Source organism: Prionailurus viverrinus, chromosome A2, assembly GCF_022837055.1.
Source record: "Prionailurus viverrinus isolate Anna chromosome A2, UM_Priviv_1.0, whole genome shotgun sequence".
NCBI lineage: Eukaryota > Metazoa > Chordata > Mammalia > Carnivora > Felidae > Prionailurus > Prionailurus viverrinus.
In genome coordinates, this window is record NC_062562.1 from 22,253,650 (window position 1) to 22,277,709 (window position 24,060).

General features: G+C 42.6%; 1 protein-coding gene across 1 annotated transcript in view; it reads left to right on the forward strand.

Moving 5' to 3' along the window:
- Positions 1-24,060, forward strand: part of CACNA2D3 (calcium voltage-gated channel auxiliary subunit alpha2delta 3) — an 865,909-nt gene that overhangs the window by 411,666 nt on the left and 430,183 nt on the right. The window lies entirely within an intron of this gene.

A 24,060-nucleotide genomic window follows, 5' to 3' on the forward strand; every position in this document is an offset into this window, starting at 1 on the left:
CTGAGATTTCAAAGAAAATTGAACCCACTTGTTAAATCTGTTGTTGCTCTTCCTACAGTTGATTAAATAATCATTGGGGTATCTATGGGGTTAACTTGTCTCCCAGGTTAGAAGGTAAGCTTTATGTGGACAGGGATGATGTCTGTTCACTGCTGTGTGTTCAGTGCTCTGAGCATTGGAACAAATGAAGGATGTGTTAAAGGAGGGCCTTGGAAAATGGGGTAAAAGTTTCTCTTCCTATTGGAGCATTCTGGGAAAATGCCCAGAATAGGTTTCTATAAAATAAATCCTTTTTCCCCTTACCCATCTTTAAACTTATGCGTGCAGACCACTATAGCTACCACATAGCACCCCCTACAGGGCCGGGTGACAATTTAGGTCAAATTAGCTGTGTAGCAACAATATCACACCTCCTAGGACACACAGCTGCCATTACTTGTGTTGTTTCGTTGTATTTGCCATGACGGGCTGCTCCTCTCCTGGAGAGCAGATTCCCACGAGGTAGCTCAGGGGCACTGCCAGGGTAGGTTTCTGTGAGGCACTGTGCCTGTGCTGGGGAGACCCCTCGTGGCTCAAGTGGGCAGGGAGTGGCATTGGTGCCATCTTAGATGCAGGTGGCATTTCTGAGGGGGTGAAAAACAGAGGATTAGGAGAAATTCATTCCAGCTAGAACACAGAGTGAGAAGGAAAAATTATACCAGAGTTAATATCCAAGCTTCAATTTGAGGGGCAAGAAACACTGTAGTAGGCTTTATGTTAGGAGGGTAGAAGAAGTGCATTGTAGCTCAAAGAGCAGGTGTATCTAGGGAATGTTTGTTCATGGTCACTTCGTAGGGAATGAATGATTTAAACCTATAGCCAAACTTTCCTAGGGACCTTCCCCTTGTTTGACCATTGCCTGGGTCTGGATTCTGCCCCATTCCCAATATTATAGCTTTGGAATATCCTCCAGAGCCTCAGATAGGTGTCCAGTGATGGTGCCTGCAACATTAAATAGAAAAGATGCTTGGGGTGCGTGGGTGGCTCCGTCGGTTGTGTGTCCGACTTCTGATTTCAGCTCAGGTCATAATCCCAGAGTTGTGGGATCAAGCCTGCGTTGGGCTCTGTGCTGAGTGTGGAGCCTGCTTAAGATTCTTTCTCTCTCACTCTGCCCCCCACCCTGTCTAAAATAAATAAATAAAAATTTAGAAAAGATGCTTAAAATGGTCAAGGCCTCCCTTCAGATTGCTTCCCAAATAAACAAGGAGCAGTGTGATATTTGGATGTATGAAGTCTTATGAAAGGCAAAAAAGATTGTTAGATAAAGCAGGCTAAGCATTTATTTAAAACTGTCTTTGGAAATGTGTGAATATTTCCACACATTGGACTGGAGCAGTTTTGAATATAAAAATGTATCTAGACATCTAATTCTGCCAATGAGGAACAGCCACATTCCAATCAGATTCTTCCCCTTACAACTAAAAAACCCTGGAGGTAACCCAGTAAACAAGAATAGGAAGACTCTGGAAGGTGAAAAAGGAAGATGAGCTTCCTGGACTTAAATGCATGAGCTGAGTTCCCTGGGTTTTCTTGTTGATTCCCACCATCTGTCTGAATGGAGCACTCCAGGACCCTCCCTCTCATACCTACAATAGGCAGAGACCAAAAATAATAATTAAAAAAAAATAATTCAAGAAAAGCCTGTTCCTTCTAGCCTAACAGCCAGGAAGGGGCTCAAACAGAAAACCTCCTTGACAATACCTTTACTACTGCACACAAACACCAGTGGGATGACCGTAGTGGGCAGCCCTCCACCCCTTCAGGGCTCGACGAGGAATCGACCTTCCACCTCACCCGCATCCACTGGGCCCTTGTGCTATACCTCAACACAGAGACTGGCTGCTAGGAAAAAGATTATATAGGATCCAGAGTCTTGTAACATAAAACCTAACGTGCCCAGAAAGCAGTCGAAAACCCCTAGTCATTCCCCACACCAGGCAAATCACAACATGAATGAGAAAAGACCATCAACAGAAGCCAGTGTTGACATGAATCAGATGTTGAAATTATAAAATTGCTTCAACAAGCAATTAGGAATTCTCTTGAAACAAGCGGAAAAAAAAAACTCAGCAAAGAAATAGAAGTTATTAACCAGAACCAAATGGAAATTATAGAACTGAAAAATACAGTCACCAAAATAGAAAGCTCACTGGACCAGCTCAGTAGTAGAGTGGAGATGACAGAAGACAAAATCAGTAAACTTCAGGACAAATCGATAGAAATTACCCAATTTGAACAGCCGAGAGAAAATAAACTGGAAGAAAATGAACAGAGTCTCAGGGACATGTGGAGTGATAACAGAAGAGCTAACATTCATAGCAGAAAAGTCCTAGCAGAGGAGAGGCAGACTAAGACTAGATATGTTGGCTGCAAACTTCCTAAAATTAGTGAAAGGCATAAACAGACATATTCAAGAGGCTGAGTAGACTCCAAATAGGATAAACCCAAGTCACTCCATGGCAGGGCACATCATAAATATAATGAGAAAAGGGGAAAAGAAATAACTTGATAGCCACAGAGAGAAGGGGCACATTGCTTAGATTACCTATTTGTATGACAGCAGACTTCTCCTATGAAATCATGGAGGCCAGAAGGAAGTGGCATAGCATCTTTTAAGTATTCAGGGAAAACAACCATCAACCCAGGACTCTGTATTCAGTGAAAATGTGTTTAATGAATGAAGAGGAAATAAAGACATATGCAGATGAAAGAAAACTATGAAAATTTTTTACCAGCAAACCTACCCAGAAAAAAAATGGCTAGAGAAGTTACCTAAATAGAAGGGAAATAACAGAAAGAGGCTTGAATCTTCAAAAAGGACAGATATTGGAATGGGTAAAAATAGGAATAAGTGTAATAGAGTATCCTAATTATCAAGAGATTATTAGGTCATACTTGATAATTGAAGCAGAAATTATAGCATCATCTGATGTAGAGGCCACTGTTGCTGAGGAAACACTTAAGCCGATTATATTTTTAAAGTATGGAGGGTAAAAGGACCTAATTAGAAATAAGATTTCTACATCTTTCTGAAAGTGGTAAGTGCTGATATCAGTCGACAGTGATACATTACATATTCGTATTACAACACCCAGAGCAATTAAGAAAACAATGAAAAGAGGTATACAGGTATCCTCCACTTTTGAAAGTTCACTTTACACTGTTTTGCTTTTATAAAAGACCTACATTAACACCTGTTTTTGCTGACCGAAAGATATCTGAAGAGGATTTTCACTTTTATAAAGAAAGACAAAAAGCAAAAATAGCATCCAGCATTTGTTTTGCTGTGAGTTATTATAGAGGCAGGGTGCACCCTGAGCAGTGAGAGCAGTCCTGCCAAGCTCTTTCCCCAGGAATCACACTTTGCAACTTTGCATGAAGCCTCCAGAGCTTTGAACCTTGTCTGTGAGCATCTGTGCTTTATCTCCGTTTATTTTGTGTGTCCCTTAGCAAGATGTGTCCTAAGGTGTCCGAAAAGCCTAGGAGATTATTTCTGGGTCTGGGAACACTCAAAAAAGTTTCCATATAAGTTATTGGTAATTGCTTCTTTTCTTTACACCATTTTAGCTTATGACAAGTTTCATACGAATGTTCTACTTGTGGATAGAGGGGGGAATGTACTTAAAAAGTAACTCATAGGAATGTAAAAAATAAGACACAACAGGAAAAAGGATAAATTGACAGACTTAAGCCCTGCCGTATCACTAATGATCTTAAATGTAAATGGTCTGAGCACACAGATTAAAAGACAGAGGTTGGCAAGTGGATTTAAAAAAAAGTCTAATCATATGCCAACTATTAGAGTTTCACTTGAAATGCAATGACATAGATATGTTGAAAGTAAAAGGATGGAAAAGATATACCATGCAAATATTAATTTAAAAAAAAGCAGGAGTGGTTCTGTCAATATCAGATAAAGCCACTTTCAAAGCAAAGAAAATTACTATTACTAGAGACAAAGAAGGACAATACATAATAATAAAAGAATCAATCCACCAGGAAGACATGACAATGCTAGATGTGTTTGGACCAGAGTTTCAAATACGGAGTTTCAAAATACATGAAGCAAAAACTAATAGAACTGAGAGTAGAAATAGATAAACCTACAATTATAGCTGGGGACTTGTACACTTCAGAGTCAGTAACTAATAGACTACTGAAAAGAAAGTCGGCAAGGATATAGAAGAACTGACCGACTGATAAGATCTAAATAACATCTATAGAACACTCTACCCAACAGCAGCAGAATACACATTCTTTTCAGGCACTCATGGAACATTCACCAAGATAAAACATACTCAGGGTCGAAATACAAACCTTAATAACTTTAGCAGAGTTGAAATCATATAGAGCATGCTTTCTGTTATAATGGAATCAAACTAGAAATCAATAACAGAAAGACGACAGAAAAATCTCCAAACACTTAGAAATTAAGTATACCACTAAGTAATCCATGGGCCAAATGGAAGTCTTGAAGGAAATTTAAAAAATATAAAACCAAATGAAAATGAAAAGGCAATATATCAAAAGATGTGGCATAAAGCAATCAAGTGATGATATGGAAAGTTACAGCACTATATCCTTACATTAAAAAGAGGAAAGCCTCAAATTAATCTAACTGGGGCGCCTGGGTGGCTTGGTCGGTTAAACGTCCAACTTCGGCTCAGGTCATGATCTCACGGTCCGTGAGTTTGAGCCCCGCGTCGGGCTCTGTGCTGACTGCTCAGAACCTGCAGCCTGTTCAGATTCTGTGTTTCCCTCTCTCTCTGCCCCTCCCCTGTTCATGCTCTGTCTCTCTCTGTCTCAAAAATAAATAAACGTTAAAAAAAATTAAAAAAATTAATAATCTAACTTCACACCACAAGAAATTAGAAAAAGGAGACCAAACTAAACCCAGAGCAAACAGAAGGAAGGAAATAATAAAGAGCAAAAATCAGTTAAATTGAAACAGGAAAACCACAGAGAAAAATCAATGACACCAAAATCCAGTTCTTCAAAAAAAATTTTTTTAAACTAATAAATCTCTAGAAAGACTGACATAAATAAAAGGAGAGACATCACAAATCACCAACATTAGGCATGAAATGGGGAATATCACTACAGAACTGCAGTGATTAAGAATTATTAATAAGGGAATATTACAAACAACTTTACACTCATGAATTTGACAACTTAGGAGAAATGAACCAAATCTTTAAAACTGCAAGCTACTAAGATCCAACCAAGATGTAATAGATAACCTGAATAATCCTATAAACAATTAAATTTAATTCATAATTTAAAACTTCCAAAGAGAAATCTCAAGTCCCAGATGGTTTCACTGGACAATTCTAAATACTTTAAAGAATTACTATGAATTTTACAGAATCTCTTCCAGAAAATAGAAGAGGAGGGAAATCCCTCCAACTGATTTTATGAGTCTAGTGGTTCCCTGATAATCCAGACAAAAATGGTGCAGAAAAAGAAACCTATAGTTACCTTCCAGGGGAGACTCCACGATGAGAAAAAGAAACCTACCAACCATAACCCTCATGAACTTACAGCAAGAGTCCTCAGCAACATTTTAGCACATCAAATCTAACTATGTATATATCTATATCTGTAGAATAATATACCACCACCAAGTAGGATTTATTCCAGATATGCAAGGCTGGCTTGACATCAGTGTCAATCAATGTAGTTCACCATATAAACAGGCCAGAGATGGAAAATCATATGATCATAGCAATTAACTCAGAGAAAGCATTTGATAAAATCCAACACACATTCATGATTAAAAAACAAAACAAAACAAAAACCTCTCATCAAAATAGGAACAGAGGTAACTTCCTCCAATTGGTATCGACCATCTACAAAAACCTACAGCTCATATCAAACTTACCTTTTCTCTTACAATTGGGAACATGTAAGCATGTCCACACTTACCACTCTTACTCAACATAGGGTTGTAGGTTCTAGCCAGTACAATAAAACTAGGAAAACAACTAAACAGCATACAGTTCTGAAAAGAAAAAATTAAGCTCTCCCTATTTTCAGATGACATGATTATATATGTAGAAAATTCCCTAGACTTTTCCAAAAAGGCAAAACCTGAACTAATAAATGAGTTAGACAAAGTTACATATACAAGATCAACACCCCAAAACCAATCCTATTTCTATATACTAACAATAAACATATGGAAACTGAAATTTAAAAACCAATACCATTTACAATTGTTCCAAAGAAATAAAGTTAAAAAAAAAAAACACGTGCAGGTTCTGTGTGATAAAAATTACAAAATGATCCTGAAAGAAATCAAAGGCCTAATTAAATAATGGAAAGACTTACCATGTTCATAGATAGAAAGACTCAATATAGTAAAGATGTTAGTTCTTTTCTAATTGATCTGTAAGTTGAATGCAATTGCTATCAATTCCAGCAAGGTTTTTGTAGACATAGACAAGGGTATTTTAAATTTTACATATGCACAGGACCTAGAATAGTAAAACCATCATGGAAAGAATAAAAGTAGGAAGAATCAATTTACCCTACACTGAAGCCTATTATATAGTTACAGTAATCATGACAGTGTTGTGTTGATGAAGGAGTAAGCATATAAATCAGTGGAATAGAAGAAAGAACACAGAAATACACCCACACAGATATGCCCAACTGATTTTTGACAATGGTGCAAAAACAATCCAATGGAGAAAGACTACCCTTAATAAGTGGTGCTGGAGCAGTTGAACATCCATAAACAAAAAATGTACAAATAAAAAAAAACAGTTAAAAACACTTCACCTCGATCCAAACCTCCCCACTTAAACAAAATTTAACTTTAATGGATCAAAGACTTCACTGTAAACTGGACAACTTTGACACTTTAAAAAAACATGGGAGAACATCTTCAGAATCTATTGATAGCAAAAGCACAATCCATAAAAGGAAAATTTGATACAATAGATCTCTCTCATTAAAATTAGAAAAAAAACCTTTTGCTGTGTGAAAGACCCTGATGAAAGGCTGAATGTGGCTTGTAAATATCCTCTCCAGTTATATTTGCAAGCCACATACCTGATAAAGAATGAGTATATAGAGAATACATAAATAACCCAAAGTCAACAGTAAGAACAAACAATCTGATTAGAAAATGGTCAAAAGACATGAAGAGACATTTTACTGAAGAGGGTAGATAGATGGCAAGTAAGTACATGCAAAGATATTCAACATGATTAGCTGGGGAAATGCAGATTAAAACCCCAATGAGATATCACTACACTCTTATCAGAATGGCTAGAATAAAAAGTTTTTTAAAAATTAAAAAAAATAAAGCCCCAAAATGCTAGTCAGGATGTGGAGAAACGGGGCTGTTAGAAATGTAAAATAGTATAGCCATTCTCAGGGCACCTGGGTGGCTCAGTTGGGTGAGCATCCAACTCTAGATTATGGCTCAGGTTATTATCTGATGGTTTCTGAGTTCGAGCCCTGTGTCAGGCTCTGCACTGATAGCAAGGAGCCTGCTTGGGATTCTCTGTCTCCCTCTCTCTCTGTCTCTCTCTCAAAATAAATAAATAAACATTTAAAAAGTAAAATGGTATAGCCATTCTGGAAAACATTTGGCAGATTCTCATAAAAACTGTACATGCAGTTATTTTGTGTTCCAGCAATCACACCCTTGGGCATTTATCTCAGACAAATGAAAACTTACATTCACGCAAAAATCTGTGTGCAGATATTCATAGCAGCCTTTATTCATAATAGCTTCAACTTGAAACAACCCAGATATCCTTCAGGAGGTGAATGGTTAAACAAACTAATATATCCATGCCACAGAACAGTATTTAGCAATTAAAAAAGAAAAAAAAAAAAAAGAACCAGTAATGCATGCAGTAGCTTGGATGAGTCTTTGAGTCTTTGGGAATTATCTTGAGTTATATGAAAAAAAAAAGCCAATCCCCAAATAATATATCTTGCATGACTCCATTCATATGCCATTCTTGAAATAACAAAAGTATAGAAATGGAGAGTAGATTAGTGGTGGCCTGGGGTTAGGGGTGGAAGCAGGGGCGAGGTGAGGGATTATAAAAGGGCAGCTGGAGGGATCTTTGTCGTAGCATAAGAGTTCTATAGCCAGACTGCATCAGTGTCGATATCCTGGTCGTGATATTGTTCTGTAGTTTTGCAGCATGTAATTGGAGAACACTGGGTGAAGGGTGTATGGTGTCTCTCTGTGTTATTTCTGACAACATTTGGATCTATAATTACCTTAAAATGAAAGTGTAATTAAAAATAATCTACAGTATATGAGGAGATATTAAAAGGGGCTTTATCAAATCAGTGTGAATCCAATGTGTTAGGTTGCTTTATTTATCTTTTAAAAAGTACCAGTCATAATTCAGTTTCTCATAGCAAGAGGTTATAATGTTTTTACCTTACAGACTTTTTTATTTGGAGAAAATCTCAGAAGACAAATCGTTTATTCCATTGAAATATTGGGATATTTCAAAATAAAGGTGTGTTCTTTTGGTGAATTTGAACCAATTTCCATTTTTGCCATCAAATTGATGTTAGGCCATTGTGCGTTCAGGACTCAGTGTCATGTGACAAAGACTGACAAATTCATGTGAAGCAAAATGAGAATTTATGTCAGTTCACCTAACCGCAGAGTCCCGGGGTGGAAAGAGTATATACCCATTGCACCTTAAACGTGATGTCAGGAGTCACCCCCCTCTCCCCGGCTTCCTCCCCTGTGTCTTCTGTGGACTCTGATGGATTCTGTTAGGCCAGATGCCCATCCTGGATGCATAATGCCATCTTCAGTGTGTGGGGCAGCCCAGTCAGCAGCATGGTCCTGGCCTGTGTAACTGTGGCTAGAAGGCAGGCCTTTGTTGGACAGACCTGCTTAGTGTTCCAGAACGAAAAGACTGTGGGTGACCAGGCCAGTACCTATGAGGTACATGCTCTGTAGAAGCATACATGCATACATGAATGAATGAATGAATGAATGAATGAATGAATGAATAGATGAGCCACTGGGAGAGGATTCTTACTGAAAATCAGATTTTCTTTTTGTTTCAATAGAAGATCCATGAAACATTAAAAACAAAAGCGTGAAGCTCATTCCCTTTTAAGATAACTAGAACAATCTGAATTAGATTGCGGTTGAAATTACCGGATTCCAGGTCGACAGTGCTCATTTGTTTAGACGAAATCCCCTGAATGGCAGCTTGGAAGACATTCTCTCATGTTGTGTGTGAAATGGGGGTGGGGGATTGTGATCTTCTGTCTAAACCTGTGTGGAATTTGCAGTGCGTACAGTGATGCTAGCCTTCCATCCTCTGAGCTCAGTAATTCTGACTGCAGCGTGCCAGGTTCTTTGCGATGCTTCATCTTTCACTCAAAATGTCCATGTGCCTCCTGACGAGTTCTCATGACAGCAAATAATTGAGATCCTTTCCTACCCGTACCTTTTCATCTCATGGCTGTTTCCCTGGTGGCCACTGTAGTGTGACTTCCAGCTAATGAAAGGGCTTCTCGACGGTGACATCTGGGATTATTATGTCATGTACCTTTAGTTCAGTGATATCAAGCTCTGGTCTTACCATATAATATGCTGGTGACATCCTGAGAAGCCAGAGCTAGATGATTTTAAGTAAAACAGTATTTGATGAAATTCATTTAAAATTTTTGAAAGAGGAGAGCATCTTAGTGAGTCTCGAAATAGAAGAGAGGTTAGGGTAAAAATGCCGGCCTTGGTCAAACTAAATTCACAGACTTCCTGTGATTTTGCTTGAAGTAGGCTATGGCACATCTTCCCTGAACAAGTGATCTCCAGGTTCTAAGTTTTTGGTTTTGTCTTTTAAAGGTATTGTTTGCTGTGTGGAGAGAATTTTGCTTTGCTGCTTTATGTACCGATGACTGACTTTTTTTTTTCTTTAAGGAGAAAGGAACCATGACAAATTGGATGAGCCTGGAGCTCAAATATAGAATTCAAATGAGTAAACTCTCATCCTAATCTACTTCAGACCTTCTGAACCATTCATCAGACCCAAAAATGAACCTCCTGTGGTCTCTCTGCAGGGGGAGGGAGGAAGGAGAGTGGTATGGTCTTTCTCTGGTTTTACAATGAAGATGTTCTGAAATCCACTGAATTTCATGGCTCTGTTTAAGATTCTCGTGTGAATATTTGTTGCAAAATCAACCCATCGTAGAGTCCCATGTAACTCTCATCTTTGGCAGTTTTGGCCTTTTCCTGTGGGATCAACAGACATTGAACTTCTGTGCATTGACGAAAGTACACATCAGAATCACTGAATTTTTCCCAGTACCATTGTTTTCTAGCCTGTGGTCTGTCAAAAGAGGCACCCGAGATTTTAAAACTTGCCCTCATGGCTTTATGGGCCTCCAGTGCACTTGCCAGTGATATGGGAGTGAGAGGTATGTCATGAGCTGTAAGCAGAAAGTAGCCCTCTGCATGTCACTGAGTGGTGGCTGCCCCCACACCAAGAGAGAGCAAGTTTGCAGAGGGAACAAATACCAACCCACTTTCATTCAACGCAGAACTAATAAAAGGTAGTGTGAATTGTGTCATGAGTACGTTAAAAATAACTTACACAGAGAAAGATTGGGAACAACTGAAATGTAAAGAAATTCTTCTAGACCCAATATAACTTAACACAATGCAGCTTTAAACAAGAATAAGGTATGTTTATGCATATTAGCATGAAAGAGTAATGGGGTGTGTGATTAGATTAACTGTAGGTATGAAGTTCTGAGCAGATTTATAGAACGTACTCATCTGGCATAACTAAGACTTCATACCCACTCAAGAGCAAATGTCCACACTGAGCCCCTTTTGCAATCAGAAATAAAGTATTTTTTAATAATTAATTCCCTATCCTTGAAATTAATGCAAATGTTTTACCAAAAAAAGTATTTCTGTAGGTCTATAAATACGAGTCCAATTATCTTCCTATGGTTGTTGAGAATGTCCTTTTTGCTAATTTCTTGGTAGATCTTTCCGTTTGAAAATGGACTGATTTCTGCTTATCAAGGTCAAGAGATAATAGCCATATTTTAAATCCGTATCTCCCTATGAGTTTACATGAATTAGAATATGGCTACTAGTTGTCCAAATTCCTTGTGTATTAGCTCTGTAGAGTTAAAGATATGAAAATGGTGATCTAAGGCCTGTTTCTATAGGAGATGCATCCTAGAAATAATGTCAGTTATTTATTTCCACCTTTATACTTTGTTATATATTTATATTTATTCGATAAAATTCACTTGTTTGAAAATAGCCAAACTGCTACATAGTTTGAGTTAAAACCATTAATTTAGCACAATTTTTTTTTTTTTTGCTAATCTCCACTGCAGTATAGCATGCTGATTATGAGTTCTGTAAGAGTCTAGATCAGGAGTCAGCAAATGTTTTTGTTAAGGGCCAGATAATAAATACTTTAGGCTTTGTGGGCCATGTGGGCTCTGCTGTAATGACTCAACATTGACATTGTGGCATGAAAGCAGCTATAGGCAATACATAAACAGATGGACAGGGCTGTGTTCCAATAAAACTTTATTTACAAAAATTGGCACAGGTTCATATGGTCCATGGGCTGTAGTTTGCTGATCGCTGGTCTAGATTGTAGACAACACTGGAAGAGGTCTGTTATTGAATAAAGAACATACATTACATCAGGTTAAAATCTTTCAGAAAGGGCCACATGGAAATCGGTGGTTGAGAGCTTGAATAGACTGTGTCATATTCATTTGTTCTTCTCATTTAACTGTTGTGGTAAACGAGGGGTTGAGTCAACCTGAACCTTTGGCTGAATTTTTACTTTGAATAGACTGGACAGCTCACTGATTTCTATTGCTTGGTTCTGTGTGAGCTGAGAACTATTTGACTTAAGGGCAAGAAAACATGGATATATGTTGTGAGTAGTGGTGGATATAAGAAAATAATACCACCAATAATACAGTATTTAACAATTCAGAAATACTTCTCTTTTGATTCTCCTGGTTATTACCTTTCTTATTCCCAACATATACATCTGGAGCCCTGGGCTGAGATGCATATGGTCAGTGGAGCTGGCAGAGGAATGGTAGAGGGGGATGCAGAGAGTGTGTGAATGTCTCTCACAGGTACATGCAATCAGTATATACAGAATCCCATCACCAGTACCAATCTTATGTTCCAGATCCTTCCACCACCCTCACTACCTGAGCAGGTAGGGTTATCTTTCTCACGTGGTTCGACGGTACTTCATTCTACTACAGTCTTGCTGTGTGGAGAAAACCCAATTCAGATTTAGGTTTTAAAGAATGCCATTGAATACGATGTGTTGGGGGTGTCTGTGTGATAAGCTATCTTTATGTAGCTGTGGTGTCTGCCCTACTAGAAAGGGCTGAACCACATGTCTGCATGAAGTGTAAAGCAAGTGATAATCCAGAAGTTTGTTCATCATTTTTCTCTCCCCATGTGGGAGTTCATTGAGTTCTTTATCTTGGCCTTCTCTGTGGCTGCACATGGCAGGTCTGCTGCAAGCTGTGTGCGTGCCTGTGCGTGTGCGTGTGCATGTGTGTGCGTGTGTGTGTGTGTGCTGCTCCCATCTCTTGGTTCTACCGCTCAGCTAAGGAGTTGACTATTGAAGTAAAATGGTGTCCTGTGGTTGCTTGGGGGTGGCCTGGTGGTTGTGCTCCTGCCATTTTCCCCAGTCCCCAGCCAGAAAACACTATGGAGACCACCTTTTATAAACTCCGTCCTCTACTCCCCATGCTTTCACTGACCGTGCCTTGATTTGCCCGGTGACAGCTGTTTGGGCCCCAGTGGCCTTGTCTGTGTTTCATTTCAGCATCCCATTAAACACGTAGATGGCCCTCTTCCCGAGGCTTCTTCTCTGGTGCCCTGTCTTGATGTCTCAAGTTGTGTGGGGCTTTGGGGTGGCATAAATAAAAACTATCAAACCCTGAGACCCCAGGGGGTAGTTTCCCAGATACACTCAGATATCTTATCATAAACATGCGCACCTCATTTACTCAAAGAACACAGATCTGTTCACTACTTAGACTACAGTGGGGGACCAAAGCTACTTACCCTATATGGGACCCCTTCAACCCTCAGAGACCGTTGACTCTCACTTGACACACAGTTTTAACCAATTTGAATGTTAGCTGACATTGAAGGGAAAGCAGTTGGGTGGGCAGGGCAGGGCCAGCAGAACTGTCTGGAGACACTGTTCTCTTTCAGCATTCCCCATCCCAGGCATGGTTCCTGCTTTTATCCAGATGCCCAAAATGTAAACGTACAAGGTCCCCACTGGGTCCCTTCCTCAGTCTCCAAACCCCATACTGACACTTCTTCCTCAAGTCTCTGCTCTCTCCCACACCTCTGCTCCAGATGCCTGTCTCCTGGTCCTGGCCCCCATGATCGCTGTCTTCCTCTGCATCCCAGAAGTGGCCTCCATACAGAGTTCCTTGCCTGAGGTCCTCCCTACAGCACACCTGCTTCTGCACCAGAGGCAGAGGGGCCTGGTGATGCAGCAAAACTGCTCTGTGCATTCTCTGCTTACCTCCCTTCATGGCCCCCCTGTTATTTTGGGATAAGGGCAAACTCCCTGCTCATAACCACGGGGCATACATCCCCTAGTATTAAGGGCCAGATAGTAAGTATCTGTATGGCCCTCCTGTCAAGGTCTAAGTGGTAAGAAGCATCCCAACTTGGATGATTGCATTATTAGGCCCCTCCTTATCCAGTCTTTCATTATAAGCCTACTGTTTAATCCCTGTGTTTTTATCTCTTGCTTTTATGGCATTTTCCCACCCCCTGTTCTCCATTGGCTCTCTGTCTCTCTCTTCTCCTCCCTTCTTCCCTCTTTCTTTCCTGACCCAGCCATGTTGAAGTCCCTTTATTCTCAAGGTCATCGTACACCTTCTTAAAACCAGGACTTTATATAACATTCTGTTTCCCCTCCCTGGGACATACTATCTCTCTCCTCCCCTGCACCCCCTGTGCCTGGTGAACTGTTTTTCATCCTCTGATCTCAGATAAAATACCATTCTCTTTAGGATACCTTCCTTTCCACCCACGATAGGGCTCTGCACCCCTGTAGTTTCCTCATGAGGCTGTGTGCTGACCTGGCTTCTCTCTGCCCTCCCCACCGGTTGGGGCCTCCTGCATGATGTCCTGCTCTTCCTATTTCCAGCCCATCCAGTGTTGGAACAGGCTGCCCCTAAAGAGCACTGAAGGAAGAAAGGAGCAAACCAGATCCAGTCTTTGGGCCAAAACCCTGTCAAGGTCTCCTACAGCACTAGAATGAAATCTAGCCTCCTTTCTAGGTGAGTGCAGCCTCGGGGGATACCACCCTGCTGGCCTGTCTGCACTCTCCCCGTGCTCTGGGTGCACAGGGCCTCCTGCCCCTTTCTTTGCCTCCAGCTTTCTCCTGGAAGAAAGAGACACGCTCCTTCATTTTGTTACATCTTAGACCAAAGGTCACCTTCCCTGACACCCTCCTCCTTGCCACTCTGCTCCCATTCTTGAAGCTCTTGTGACAGAGATTTGTTTCTTTTTTACTTATTTGTCCACTTGCCTGCCTCTTACCCGCCTTTACCGCAACCTGAAGTCTACTCTGCAAACTCTCACGCTCTGCATTTTATTACTGCTGCATCTCTTAGAAGGATCATGGGCCCAAGAGAGCTGCTCTGTAGGTGAGTGAAGGGATGAAGGGATATTAGTTTCCTCATCCTGCTGTAGCTAAAAATGGAGCCTCAAGTCTTTAGTAAAAGGAGAAGTTAGAATTGGGCAAAGCGACGGTTGAAAAATGGGAGATGACAGTCTGATGTTTGCGAGCGAGGGTTGGAGGGGGGTAACAAAAGCTGTTTTAGGTACAACAGGCAGGAAGACGCAGGCAGCCACTTGGCGTGTCTGGTATTTGGGGGAAAGTTACAGTAATATACGTATATCCATCAGCATTAATGTTCAGCCTGGCAGTTTGAGCCACTGGAGTGAATTTAAACTATCCTCAGTTGTCTGTATTTTATTTTATTAAAAAAATATTTTTTTTACATTTATTTATTTTTGAGACAGAGAGAGACAGCATGAACCAGGGAGGGTCAGAAAGAGAGGGAGACACAGAATCTGAAACAGGCTCCAGGCTCTGAGCTGTCAGCACAGAGCCCAACGCGGGGCTTACTCACGGACCGCGAGATCATGACCTGAGCCGAAGTCGGCCGCTTAACCGACTGAGCCACCCAGGCGCCCCCAGTTGTCTGTATTTTAGAGAGAGGAGGTGACTTTAGAGGTGGAAATGCCTGGTGGTTGAGAACAAGGTGAACGTAGCTGCACGTCTTGGCCACAGGACTGGCTGTGGGGCAGTGGGCCACCTTACCTCTGAAGACTGCCCTTTCCATCCACAGAATCAGTGGTACCCTTCCTTCCTATACCTCTCACCCCAAAAGGTTGACATACAGAAAGACAGTGTATGAAAGATAAACTGCACTCTCCAGGATGAGCCACTTTCCAGAGCATTCTCCCAGAGGAACGAACCTTCTGCATCAGGTTCTCAAGTGCATACATGACCTCCCAGCCACCCACCCTTTGACATTTTTTTAAACTTTTTTTTTAATGTTTATTTTTTTGAAAGAGAGACAGAGCATCAGCAGGGGAAGGGCAGAGAGAGAGGAGACACAGAATCTGAAGCAAACTCTAGGCTACGAGCTGTCAGCACAGAGCCCAGCGTGGGGCTCAAATTCATGGACCGCAAGGTCATGACCTGAGCCAAAGTCGGACGCTTAACCGACTGAGCCACCCAGGCTCCCCTTTGCCCTTTTTAGTGGCAACACCCACTAAGCTAGAATGTGCCATCCATGATTTCACAAATGTTTAGTTAATGACGATGGGAATTTTACCTTAGAACGTGCCACAGAAATAGGCCAACGCTTGGATGCACACATGTTTTTGGCCATCAGTAAACAGAACGGTCTTTGAGTCAAATGTGACTAAGTGACCCACAGCATGTAGCCCACTTTACAGGCCATGCCAGAGATGTGTTTGAATAACACTGTTTGTGACTGTAGTCGAGAGGCTGGAGTTTTGGCCAGCATCACATGTCTGAAAAACCCTCGCTTTATGCTGAAATCCATGTGATTCTTATGGCAGGTGCCGTGGATAGGAAGATACACAAGAAAGTGCAGCTGGCAAGAGGTCCCACCGCGCATTTTAAAATCCTGTCCTGTTGAGTGGCTCGCAGGGGTAGGCAGCTTGGCTCCTCTCTTTGTAACTGGCTAGAACATCACAAGTCTGATCAAGATAATGGGGACACAAGTCATGCCTCCCTCAAGCTTGCGTGTCAACTCCTTACTTTCTAAGCCCTCGTCTTATCTCTCCTTTCATTTGGTCATCACTGACTCCGTGGCAGAGGAAATCACACCGTGCAGTCTCATCCAGGGACTTGTTCAGAATAAAAAGCTATTAGGAGGGACCGTCTTATACTGCTCTTTTTGTAGATCAAAAAATGGGCAAATGTTAGCCATTTCCTGTGAGTGCACCCTGATACTTCAGAGTTTCTCTTAGATCTTGCTCTGGCCAGTCCTTGTTAATTGGAGGTGACCTCAGATATAACCTATTAGCTCATGTGCTCCCAATTTTGTTGTATTGCAGATTCAATTGATATCACTATTAATTGCATTAATTAAGTGTGCAGGAGCCTACAAGCAAGTAAAGTAATAATTTAAAAAAACCAACATGGCAGGCAACACGATGGGCTTTCCTGTGAAGGTTACCCTGCCAATGTGGGAAAGGAGCCTTGTAGTCTGCCCTCTATCTTCAGTCATTTCTGGGGGGATCAAGCCTGTTGCTTTTGCCCAAGCTGGTTAAAATGAGCTATGAGAGATCACCCAGGGTTTTGATGCCGCATGACTTCACCTTGTGCTTGTTTCTCAGGTCTGGGTCTGGATGCAATCTGAGCATTAACTGGCCCCCTGGCCACACAGGCAGAGCCTGGGGAGGGGCTGGCTGCCAGGCTCCCTGGCTCAGCCTCGAGCATGACCTCTGAGCCTGGGGAGGAACCGTCCAGACGCCAGGCTGAGACCCTCCACTCTGCCCGTCAAGGGCTCTGGAGGTGTGGGCCAGCTGGCAGGGGCCCTGCGCAGTCCCCCAACTTTGAAGTCCAGGACCAGAGGGAGCTGAGTGCAGTTCCCAGGCAGAAGCTGCCGTCTCACCTGAACCTGGCCAGCTCTGCATCCTTGAGCTTTTGTGGGATGCGGCCTGTCACCTCCCAGGAGAGCAGGGGTGATAAGATAAAATGGCCCGTTTGGGTAGAAGGCCCAACAATAATGGAAGGAACCTCCTGCAGCCTTCTCCCTCCTCCCTAAGCCCACTGAGCTTCTGTCCTCGGGTCCCGTTGCCGTCTCCTCTTCAGGAGCCGTCTCTTCTCCCATGAAACACACCCACTGCACAAAGCAGAAACTGTTTCCACTTGTGTCTCTGCCTCTTCCTTGTCTTTACAGAGAGATGTCCTTCTATTGATAATACTTAAAATATTCACCTTAAATCCAGCAGCTTTCTTGTGTATTTGCCGCAAGCTCTTGCCGAGTTGAGCTGGACTGAGCTCATTTAACAGCTAGCTGGGTCTTCAACGAGAGCATCCAGCGCAGATCGGCGTGCCCTGGTTGGAACTGATTTTTCATGATCATTCCATGGGGCCGGGGGTGGGGGGGAGGGGCTCAGAAGCCACGTGCCTGGCTTTTCCTCAAGGACAGGTTTGTGGAAGTGCAGACTGCGGGGTAACCAAGATAATGTAGTGTGCTTCGAGGCACAGAGGGAGCCGCGTCATAAATGGAGCCCTCCCGCTGCACTTGTTGTTGGCTTGCTTTCTCACCAGCTATGTGAGCCTCCCACACGATGGCTTCATTGTGTGTACATCTAATGAGCCGTGCTTGGAAGCTGCAGGTCTTAGAAGGAGCAGCTCATCAAATACAGCCCACCCCCCACATCTGGAGTCTTCCCTTCATTACATTCTGGGATGCTGCCCTTGATCTTCCTGCCCATAGGTTTTCTTACTTCTGATTCATTTTCACTGAGGATCCAATGGATGTTTGTTTGTTTGTTTGTTTGTTTGTTTGTTTTGGTGACACCCAGGTCACATGCACTTGGAATTGTGTGATCGGAGTAGCTAACCAAGACCACACGCTCACCAGATTTGCATCATAGATGCATCATACTGCATGAGATTGGTTACATTTGGCTAAGAGCATTTTGACTTAAATATTTTCTAATTTCCGTCCTGGTCTTTGAGATAGGGGATAATCATAACTTGGCAGCTGGGCCTAAGAATCTCATGCATCACATTAAAAAAAAATGTATAGATTCCCAAGCCACCCATGCAAAATCTAGGTCAGAACCTTTCAGCCTAGAGCCCCAGGATGTTTTTAAAACAAGTTTTCAGAGAATTCTGTTATAGTCAGCCCATGAACCTACCATTAGACATCACTGGGATATAGTATGACCCCCAAAACATTTGCTCCGGCCACTCTATAGAAACTAGCAATTCTGCTTGGATTTGTCTGAATATAGGAGCTTTCTGAGCACACACCTTCTGATCTCTCATTGCCATTGCCGGTCCAAGTTTTGGAGCCTGATTTAAATGTATGACTCCTTCTTGGAGTTAAAATATTAAATATTTTCATGATTAGGAGCTGCCTTCTAAATCTCTTTTTTCTGATGTTCGACATCCGTTAATCTTAGTGGCTAGCACATCAAACTTACAGTTGTGAAGGACTCTGTGAGCAATTACTGGTTAAGGAAAAAATTCTGTGTTCTTATTTTAGCCTTTCAGGACACTGGGAAGTAAAACCAGGCATTGGTGAACACGGGTTGACTTTACATAGAGCAGAAATGCCATGAATGGATACAGTCTTCTAACACAGTGTCAGATTTTTGTCCTTATGTCTGCCCTAAGCCATGGCTGTCATCAGGACTGGCTACATAATTTGCAGCCTTGGTAAAAAGAAAATGTGGGGCCTCTTGTTCAAACATTAAAAATTTCAAGATGGTGACAACAGAGTATTAAGCTGAGAGCCAGGCTCTTCTACAGATGAGTTCCGCTGTAAGACCAACCCGGGGATTGATCTCAAATGTATTAGTCCTGAGAATAAATATTTCCTTTTTTCTACCTGTTCATAAGATGCCTTCAAAAGAGCGTATTTGTGGGGCTCCTGGGTGGCTCAGCCAGTTAAGCATCTGACTTCAGTTTGGGTCACGATCTCCTGGTTTGCAAGTTCAAGCCCCATGTTAGGCTCCCTGCTGTCCTTAGCATGGAGCCCACTTGGGCTCCATTCCCCTCTCTCTGCCACTTCCCTGCTTGTGTGCATGTGCGTTCTCTCAAAAAAAAATAAATAAATAATACACATTTAAAAAGAGCATTTACATAGTAAATAAGAGAGTCTTGAGTTTTTGTAGAAATTTCTGAGGTAGGTAGACTGAGTTTTAGGGCTCTGTCAGTATTATTTTAGCCAATACGAAATTCGTTTCCACTTCACTTGTGGTGGTAGGAAAGCTTATCTGACCACTAGAGGAGGCAAGTCTACTACCCACACCCTGGAAAGGGCCCGTATCGGGACCCTTTCAAACACACCAGCCACATAGTCTCAGATTTGAAGTAGTGCAGTGTCTGTGGCTGTTTAGACATTGTTGTTGTCTGAAGTTGAAGGTTTTTGTGGGTGGTCTCCCTCTGTTCGGTGTCACTATCAACAAACGTGTGTAAGGAAGAAATAACCGGAGATGCGGGCAGGCTTCAATCAGCCCTGCCTTAATTGGCGCGTCGGCTGCATTGCAGTGCAGGCAGAATGAATTAGGGAGCAGGCCCCCAGAGCGCCTGTGGGTGGCTTCTCCCAGGAGGAGGCTCTGCCCCTGCCCCCTCCTACATAGGGCCCCAGGGCTCAGCTGGGTTCAAGACTGTCTTCAGTTCTTTTATTTTCCAAGAATTCCTTCTACCTGCCAGCCTTTCTCCACCCCTCCATCCTCTCTTCCTCTCAAGGGCCTGCCCCTCCAATGATCACAGGAGGTCTTTCTGGCTCCCTCGGAGGCAGGTGCCATCTTCCCTTCCACTGTCCCCACTGCCCCAGGCCCAGGGTCAGGCACCCCATGGGCGCTTGATAACATGTCCGTCATCCCGCGGAGCAGGCGGGTGTTGCTGGCAACTTGGAAGGTGGCTTTGAGGCCAAGATTCCAAAATATAGAATTGTTCCACAAATACAGACAGGCTGAGAGGCTCCTTCGCATCGGTGAGGCTTTGTCTATATAATGATGCTTTCATATTATTTAAAAATTTTTTTTTCTTATCATTTATCAGTGCACAGAGTAATCAAGAACATGGATAAACAGAACAAAGGAAAATTTTAACAGTTGCACTGTAGTCCTATTATCAAAACAAAAACAAAACAACTGTTATATTTTTGTGTTTATCCTGAAGGCCATCATATCAAGTATATGTGCTTCAGGTAAAAAGGTAGATTGTAAGTTCTTTAAGTGCTTTTTAAAATTAACAATAAATTATGATAACCCTTCAGACCTTGAAGTATTCTACAGTATTTTAGATGGCTACATAGCATTCTAACCTCCTCATTGTTGAAAAATATAACTTGCTTTCCATTTTTATCTATTTTTTAAAATATTTATTTTTGAGAGAGAGGAGAGAGAATGGGTGGGGGAGGGGCAGAGAGAGAGGGAGACACAGAATCCAAAGCAGGCTTCAGGCTCCAAACTGTCAGCACAGAGCCCCACGCAGGGCTCAAACCCACGAACCATGAGATCATGACCTGAGCCAAAGTTGGAAGCTTAACCGACTGAGCCACCCAGGTGCCCCCCTTGTTTTTTTCTATTTTAAACAATGCTGTGCTGTAAATATTTGGTATTTAAATCTATGTATAAGCATTTGAGTACTAATTCCTTAGAATAAATTAATAGAATTGAAATTGGGTCAAATAATATTTAACTTTTACATAACATGTAAAGGCTTTTTATATGTATTAGCTTGCTCACTAATTCAACAAATATTTGAGTGTCTGCCTTGGGCTAGGCACATTAGGGCATTGAGGCATAATGTGAGTGAGACTCATGAAGTCCCTTCTCCTGTGGAGATGGTAACTTCTGGTGTGAGGAGAAAGAAGGATAATAACCAAAGTGATTATTAGACCAGAACTGTTGACACCGGTAATACCAACACTCACACCTCCAGCCATGATCTCAGCCCTGCCTTTGGAATATCCACCAGGAGTCTCAGGTTTCTTGCATCCAAACCCCACCCCTATCGTCTTCCTCATCTCAGCAAATGGCGGTCCAGACTCTCAAGATTCAGTCCCCCAAACCTGCCATCGTCCTTGTTTTTCTGGTTCCTCCCACCCCCAGCAAGTTCTGTCACCTCTGTCTTCCTCGGAACCGGAATCTGCCCTCACTTTGTGTCTTCCTCCACTGAACCCCGGGCTGAGCCACCACCCTTTTCCCTGAAATTGTGGCAACAGGTCTCCTGACTGGTCTCCCTGCCTTCGTGCTTCTCCACCTGCAGCTTCTCCTTGAGTATAGTCCATTCTTCACTCAGTGGGCAGAGTGGTGCTTTATCTTTTTAAAACAAAGGTCAGATCACACCCCCTGTGTGTGTAACATTCCACAGTGGCTCAGGGTCTTAGACTCCTGCCAACGAGGATCTCATTACTGGTCACCCCTCCTCTCTCAGACTTCTCTCCATCACCTCCCGCTCACCCAGCTCCAGCCACGCTGGCCTCCGTGCTGTTCCTGGGACCCACAGAACTGGCTGCCACCCTAGGGTCTTGGCACTTGTGTTCCTTGCTTGCAGAGACCTGCCCAGACAGCCGTGTGACAAGATCCCTGGCTGCCTCAGGTCTCTGCTCAAGATCTGCCTCCTCAGAGACACCTTCCCAGCCTCTCTGAAACTGTAGCCTTGTTATCCTCTTCCCCTACATCACAGTCATGCAGAGAACTTACCCCATGAATTCTGTCTTGTATTTGGTCGTTGATTGTCTCCCTCACACATCCGAGTACAGACTCCGTGAGGGCCTGGCTCATAACAGGTGCTGATACATGTCTGTTGAAGCGATCAAGCACACACAGAAATAAAGAGCTAAGTGTTGTAAAAGAATACAGCAGAATAAGGTGGCAGAGAGCAAGCAGGTGGGGACAGGGCCACAGTCAGGGAGGGTGTCTGGGAGGAGCTGCCGACTGAAAGGGGACCAGCATGAGAGAAGGCTGCCTCTAGCTGCCCTGTCAGAGGCCGGCCACAGCCATGTTGGGGTTCTGAGGAGGTCACATTCCACATATAAAGCTTCTGGGATGCATCATGTGGGGGAGTGGCCTGGTGCAATGTACATTTTAAAAAATCTCTGAGTGCTATGAGGAGAATGGTCCTATCATGTCAGAATAGAAGCAAATGACCTTAAAGAAGGGTTTTTCTCAGTGCAGAAGAGGGGTGCCTTGGGCCTTGGAGGGGGCAAATTCAGCTCCATGCTGAAAATGGAGTTGGCAGGATTTGCTAGTGCTTTGAAAATGGACAACGATAGAACGAAATTACGAAACTGTGTACTCTTCGGGGGAACTCTGTTAATTTCAGCGGCCATATATGGGGGTGCCCATGACCGGTGAGGTTGACTGTTCATGTATATACTGTATCAATATATACCATGCAGTACCCATGTACTCTATGAACGTACTGTACCTACAGTGCGCTATCTGAAGACATACAAAGGAACGTCAAAGTAGGTTAGCGTGCTTATAAAATTTGATGGACTGTGTGGGGTCCTCCTGTTTCTTCCCCACAAGGATTTAAATTGTTCTGAAGTGTCCATGTTGGCACAGTTCCAGGGAGAAGAGAAGCAATCCAGATAGATCGTAACACCCCCAAAATTCTCTGGGAAGGGGAAAGACGAGAGCTGGCTTTCGTAAGTAACATGACTCTCTCTGTGTGTAAATAGAACATGAAAGAAGGAGGATAGTGTTGAAGGAGAAGAATACAGCAATGAGTTAGTAAACATGAGGGTCTGGTTCTTGGAGGGCCAGAGAAGGTCACAGAGGCATCCTGAAGGCATCAGATATGTGAAAGGGTGCTCTAAATTGTGAAGAACTACACCAATGCAGATCACTGCTTCTGCAGTTTTTGTGGGGGGCACATCTTGTTATAAATAAATAAACAATGGTGGTGATTTCACTATTTCCTGGGTCTCTGTGAGAGACAGCTTCCCACAGGAAAATGTCTGGTGCCACGATTATAACTAAATTTGGGTTTCAGAAGGGATTTCGGAAATAGGTATGACACATTTAGCACTTACATTTTACCCTGCTAAGTCAGAAGAAGGTTCATTTTTATCTACTAAAACAGCCTTTAAAAAGATCTCTCAATTTGTTAAATGTGTGAACACTGTAGTACTATTAATTAGACCAACTGTGTTCATTTGCAAAGAGCTAGTGATGACTTCTGAAAATCTCTGTAAGTTTATAGAAAAGCGATCACCAGTGTCGTGGAAGAAAGGTCCCCGGCTTGAAGATCTGAAAAATGGTTCTGGCCACTTATTAAAGATCCATATATGGGAAGAGATGAGAGACTCACTAGCCAGAGGCTGGGGCCACCCCACCTCAGCTCTTGACATACCAATGTACAGGTTCTCCCGTATACGTGGAGATGACCCCAGATGCCCACTGCTCCTTACAATGTGCAGGGAAATGCTTACAATATGCAGGGAAGCAAGGGCCTTATAGTCACAGGGAAACAGGGTTCAAGGAGTTACCATGCTTGAAAAGAAATTCAGGGAACCATTAAAAACAAACAAGGGGAGGTCCTGCAAAGGAGGACCCATAATATTTTTACAGAACAGAAGAGACGATGTTGCCAGTTTGTCATGGAGTCATGGTGTTCGTTCAAGAGAGGAAAATACTAAGGATTCCTTTTACTTAGTTGAGTTTTTAACTTGATGAGTAAGTGTCATCAAGGTCTGTTGGGTATGGAGCCACCAGCTGCGGGACACTGTGTCCCATGG